We start from the raw sequence: 6,822 nt of genomic DNA, 5'->3' as shown, positions 1-6,822 counted from the left end.
AAGTGTCATCGATGAAGGTGCTTCTACCTATGTCATGTTAGCTTCATGTTGGCTTGCTTTGGGTTCTCCAACCCTATCCCAACCATTGAATTCCCTTAAAGCTTTCAACGGTCACACTTTCATCCCAAAAGGTTACCTAGCTAGCTATCCCATCACCTTGAGTGGGAAAATGGTAACGGTGGATATCGAAGTCGTGGATCATAAACTCGACTATAATCTACTTTTGGGCCACACTTGGACTTATGCCATGAATGCCATTGTGTCTTTAGTCTTCCATATCATCCTATTTCCCTTGGATGGAAAGATAGTCACAGTGGACTAGTTGTCCTTTTGCACCCCAGATTACTCTCTGTTACCTAGCAGCTCTGTACCCTTAGTGGGTGGTGTACCTGACTCTTACATCAGTATCGGTACTAGTCTACTGAAGGCTTCTTCCCTGATGGGTTGTTTCCCTCTTCAGCTACCAAAGGTTCCACAGACGGTCAATATGCTTTCATCCATTCCTCATGAACCGACTGATCCATGGATCCTACCGGCTCCTTCAGACATTGACACTTACGGAGAACAAATGCTGCTGTCACCAGCTAAATTGGCCTACCAAGCCATTCAATCTGCACCTGAATCTCTGGTCACTTTGGTTACAGCCAACAATACCACTGCCCCTCCCATAACGACTCCTTCTTTTGATCCCCTCAATAAAGTCCTACCTACGGATGAAACTATTAGAGAGATCATGAGTTTAGAAGAGCGACCTTGGGAGGACTCGCACCATCATGTTTCAATATCCAATTTGGACATGATGCCTCTTCAAATCCTGTCACCTGATGCACTTGAAATTGTTTCCTCACCATATATGACTATACAAACTTTGGGCTCGAAAGGAAACATGGGCAAATTATATTTCAAAGACATTGCTGATTGATATTTATGTCACGACAGGCATTGTGGAAAACATACGGATTGGAGCCAACGGCAATGCTGAGGAAATTGTGAGCTTCACCTACCCTTTTAATAATTTTTGCGATGTTTTACCTTGGTATTATGAGGAAATGCATGGTATAGACCCTTCTATTGTCAAGCATGAGATCAAGAAGTGTTGAGCATTCTTTTTATGGTATTTTTCTTGTTCGTTAATCCGAAAAATCCTTGAGTCTCCTTCTTTGGGCTCGTTAAGCTACCATGAAGAAGATCAAGCATTATTTTTATGGTATTTTTCTTGCTCGTTAATCTGAAAAACCTTGAGTTTCCTTCTTTGGGCTCGTTAAACTACTACAAAGAAGATATGAGCGCTTTCTTTTATGGGATGCTTTCTCTCTCAAAAACAGAAAAATCCCCAAGTTTTTCATTGTTGAGCTCATTAAACACATACGACGACAGTCCAAGCAACTCTTTTTCGCTCTTTTTCTATCTCATTAAACTGAAAAATATCATTAGAGCATTCTTTTTAGGTGCTTTTTTCTCGCTCATGAAACTGAAAAAATCCAGAGTTTTTTCTTTAGGCTCGTTAAACATTTATAAAGATGGCCTGAGCATTCTTTTAGGTAATTTTCTCGCTCATTAAACTAAAAAATCCCGAGTTTTTGTCACTGGGCTTATTAAAAATCTATGGCAACAACCAGAGCACTTGCTTTTTTGGGACCATTTCTCGCTCTTAAAATCAAAAAAATCCTCGAGTTTTTCCCTTCTTACAGCTCGTTAAATATACGAAGAAGGAATGAGAAATTCTTTTACCTCTTTTTCCTTGCTCAATAAACTAAAAAGGATACCTTGACTTTTCTTCATTTGAATCGTTAAAATTTGATGAAGGTATTGAGTTTGTTGTCGCATAACTCATTAAAAATTCACGACAAAAAACGAGTTTAGTCCATCTACTCGTACTTGTAACAAAATGAGGTCAACATCTATTGAACATAGGTTTCTCTTTATCTAGATTCAATAGATTAACTCACAGAAAAGTAACGGATCTGGGTAGACTATTAACCTTCTGGTGCACCTGGTTAACAACTATGACAAAGGGATCACCATGAAGTCATTCTTTACGATCTTTTTAGACTCACTAAATATGAAAATACCACCGAGTTGTCTCGTATGGACTGATTAAATTAAACTAACAAGATATAAAGTCACTCTTTTTATGATCCTTTTCAGACACTCAAAACATGAAAATATCGACGAGTTTGCCTGTTTGGACTCATTAAACTAATCAGATAGGGTATAGAGTCACTCTTTTTTTGGTCCTTTTCAGACTCTTTAAATATGAAAAGATCGATGATTTTACCCGTCTGGACTCACTAAACTAATTAGACGGGGAAAGTAGACAATACAACTACATTCAGTATTAGAAAGAGTGGTTTGGCAGCAGTCATTCCCTTGAACATGGCACTCCCTCAGATAAACCTTCCTTGTGATGGCCTCTAAATATGAATCCTACCATCCTATGAGTTTAGCCTAAATACCCTGATGTTCTTACATCTATGTATCCTAACACTCTTTGGTGTTCATGAGTCTAGTGCTATATGGTTAAAACTATTGTCATGCCTTCTATTGTTCAAGGGTTAACCTTTTGTTTCCTCCATCAACCCATCAAGCATATCCTTTCATCACACCCTCTGTTGTTTAGACCCAATGCTCAAAGATTCCTCAAAAAACAAATCATTCTTGTCCTGTTTCGTATCAATTGATGTAGGACACATTATTGCCTCCCTTTTGATAGGTATCTTCCTATCAACTTCAACACTCTATCTAGGAAGACAACCTAGAAATACATGCAATGCCTTGGTACTTGCAAACATTAGTGGTAGGCCACCTTGTTTTTGATCAAGGGTTTTCATTATTGGCTCCTGGTTAAGCAATTCTATGGGTGTTCGACAACAAAAACATCTTTCACACTCATTAGATTGTATGAGGCATCTTGGAGGCCATCACCATTATTGGTGGCCTTCCTCGCATCTGTTAACGGTCTCCATTATTGACTGGTAATCAGATTATTTCATGCATGTTCGACATCAACGCATATATTCACATGTATCAATCTATGATGTTCAGTGAAGCGGAGATCAAAACCTTGGGTAGAGGCTTTCATCACTCAGCCTTGCTTCCTCTCCCAAGTTGCGTATATTGTTTTTTGGAGACAGCTCATCAGAATGATCCTATTATGACACCAGATCCGCATTGTGCTTATCGGGACCAAGATTGTCATATCTCTTTTATGAGAAAATCACTCTGAAATATCTATTGAGCATGGAAATGCCCGACTCGAGACATGCTTTTAGTCGTTCTATATATATGTGGTGTATCATGTTTCCCGTATCGCCCGAAGCTCCGATCCTCTCTCTCTTTTTGTTGAAGAAGGAAAATTACAGTTAAGTAAAGTATTTCAGCCATCGTCATAGCCTCTGATCTCATACTTTAGGGGGCATCTGTTATACAACAAAATGACTCCCTCATCAAGTTAGAGGGGAAAGACATGATAGCTGAAGCAAAGACCAAGATCACATGCCTTGTTTCCACACTAGCACTAGCTATACACTGATAACCTGCTTTATAAAGCTTCTCTATAAGCCTAAGGGAGCGTTAGTGGCCCTACTAACTCTAGTTGTTAGTTCAGGAACAACGTTAGTGGATCCTAATGAAGTTCTAAAGGTCAAAGGAGTGAATTGACTCATAAATATCTAGATATTTACTCCTACATCTACTCAGAAAAGCAAGGAAACATCTCAAGTCCGACCTATTTGTGGGATTTCTAAATCCTAATGAAGGAGGCAAATGGGAAAGAGCTCAAAAGCATGGCAACATCATTGATTTTACCTTAAGGAACTCATGGAGGAACTTGGAAACCCTAACTTTAATTCTACATAAGCAAAGCTAGGGCTATTGTGATAGAGGTCAGATCATTTGAAAGGATAGCTTACTTGATTGTTGAGCATAGTCTCAAATCTAAGCATAAGAAGTTGGTAAGAATGGAGAGAGAGGGAGAAGCTGGAGGGGTAAGGTAACGCCGATGCAACAAATGGTTGTAATCACTCTTCCGACATTAATATAGAACTGTAGCTGTACTATCTACTCCGTGGTGTTGGTACTATCATTCATTTATTTGTTTGTCCAATAAACATATATGCCATTAAAATTAGAAATATTTTATTACAAGGACATCAACAAAATTGAGCTTTTTGTTTGTTTTGAAATTCTAGATCCATTATTTGATTCCAAATTTAATGAAATATGTGTTAATACCGTTTAGCATGAGTAGCTTAGTTATGTGTAATTATATGTCTTTTATGTATTCATGCATTATTTATCAAGGTTGTATGCTGTGATTATGCTTGTCTCTTCTATGTGCATGACTTGATTTGGATATGGCTCAAGGGACTTCCACCTAGATGCATTATGCTCTCCAACAAATCTACATGGAGGCTTGAGGTAATCCATCTGTTTTTCTTTGATAGTTGATTAATGTTTATGGAAATGCATGTAACTTTGTGACGGCTGTAGATAATTTTACAGTCTGCCAAAGGTCCCGGGAAGACCTTTGAGGGTATCTCCATTCTCCATACACCGTGCATTTTATCCTAAAGCAAGAGGGAGGCAGATAGTTAGTTGAGACAGTGCCCGCTCCCAGATGAGATTGCTCAGTTCCATCAATGAAGAATGTTGAGCGAGGCTTGATATCAAGCTTCCTCTTGGGACGGGCAGATTTCTTAAGGAAATACTCGAACCAATCCCAAAGATAAGTAAATTTAATTTGGCTCTTCGGAGCTTGAAACTGCAAGTCACGAAAGCACTGCCAAAAATCAATAACGGATTCATGTGTAGCCCTTCATTACTGTAAGAGTTTCCAGTTAAGATAGTATGGATAAAAATGATAGAACGAGTCTTTAATGAGATCACAGAAGTGCTCAAATAAGTGCATGGTGTCAGTTAATAGGCTGAGCACCCAACGAAATGGAGATTCGTGAAGTGCGTATGCAAGCAACAAACTAGCCTGTTCATTAGAAAACTCATCTTCCTCATAAATCATGAAAATAAAGTTATATAAGTGCTCAGGCTAGGCTACTTTGCCTGCACCATCATACGTGTGAGTGGAAAAGAGATAAAAAAGCTTCCCTGAGATGGAGACATCTTCACGATTCAAAAAACACCTTTGGGGAAGAAGAGTGAAAGACTCCATGAAAGATATGCAAAGGTTCAAAACTGGATGAGAGGGCACAACTTAACATCAGGCCCTCCTTCTAATGCCAGAAATGTTGGTAGTGTTGGACCCGCCAACATGTCAACTGGATCTACCTGGTAAGAAGTCCCAATTAGACCTCAAACTATTTGGTGTAGGAGTCCCAACAGTGGGTCATAAGGTAATGCCTTGACTACGGTGTCGCATAGAGGAAAGTAGAATAACTCTTTCAGCAGCAAGGGTGTCATTGATTTGGTGAGTCAAGGAAGGTGTACTAGAGGTTCCAACACTTCGAAGGGGGAAGGAGGTGAATGTGAGTTCCCGGTTGAAAGGGATCAAACCCAACTTGGCTAGGAACATCCAACACAAAGGACATGCATAGCTTTTGGCGGAGCTGTCCACTTGGATGCAACAGTCACATCGTACAAGGTAAGATAACACGTACAACACTCATAGATCAGTCCAAGACAAGTGTGACAGTTGTTATAGCAAGGTTCAAGTGAAAGGTTTGTCTGATGCCTGGCATAGTAGTTAACACAGACGGTGACATCATTAACAACATATGAAACAGATTAACAACATGATTCATATAATTGCATGTGAATCAGTCCATACACAAGTACGTAAGTTAAACAACACATATCATTAAAGCAACCAGAGCAGTCCAACTACAATAACAAAATATGGATGAAAATGTGTTGGCTCTTATTATATAAAGAAGTGTAAGTCACAATCATACAATACATCGATGTAAACCTATGTTATGAAACCAGCTCAAGAAAAGATAGAAAAGATAGATCAGCGCCTTAGAATTCAGCCTCTTCGAGGGGGCAACCTCCTTTACATTACATAAATGAACAATTCTTGGATGATTCAAATGAAAAAACCTCCTTTCTATATATAGGAGTCTAAGGAGTCACAATATAACCCAACCGACCTAACAATAATAATATAAAGCCACAAAAATAACAATAGAGGGATTCTATGGGGCACAACAATAACAATATGGGGATAATAGGGGCACAACAATATTAATAAGGGGTGCAACTACAATATTAATGGGGTAATCACTAGTATTATAGGGACCGAACATGCCCCTCTCCTTCAAAAAAGTGTTGTCCTCAACGCTTGAGTAGTTATGGATGCTTCTGTATAAAATTCTCATCCTCCCATGTGGAATCTTCAACGGATAAGTTCTTCCACTTGATAAGATACTCCGAAATTGATCGATTTTGTAGCTGTCGAGTTCTTGTTTCTGTGACTGCTTCCGGTTCCAATATAATTTTTCCTTCCTCATCAAGTTCTGGCAATATCGTTTGAACTGGGAGCTTGTCGCCTATAACCTTCTTTAAGCATGAAACATGAAAAACTGGGTGCAATCGAGAAGTTACAGGAAGCTCCAATTTGTATGCCATAGTACTAATATTTTGCAACACCTTGTACGGACCATAATACTTTGGTGATAATTTATTATCCTTCTTAGCTTGCTCGAGGGACATTTGCTTATATGGTTGTAGCTGTAGGAATACCCAATCACCTACATCAAAACTTCTTTCACTGCGATGTTGATCTGCCTGTTGTTTCATTCTATTTTGTGCCAACATGAGGTTATCCTTTAAGAGTTGGGGGACTTGTTGTTGATGTTCGATGTGATG

The sequence above is a fragment of the Pinus tabuliformis genome, chromosome 9, assembly GCF_031772625.1.
Source record: "Pinus tabuliformis cultivar Carrire ecotype Pingquan chromosome 9, CPIR1, whole genome shotgun sequence".
NCBI classification, from domain to species: Eukaryota; Viridiplantae; Streptophyta; class Pinopsida; order Pinales; family Pinaceae; genus Pinus; species Pinus tabuliformis.
Note: the sequence above shows the minus strand (reverse complement) of the source record.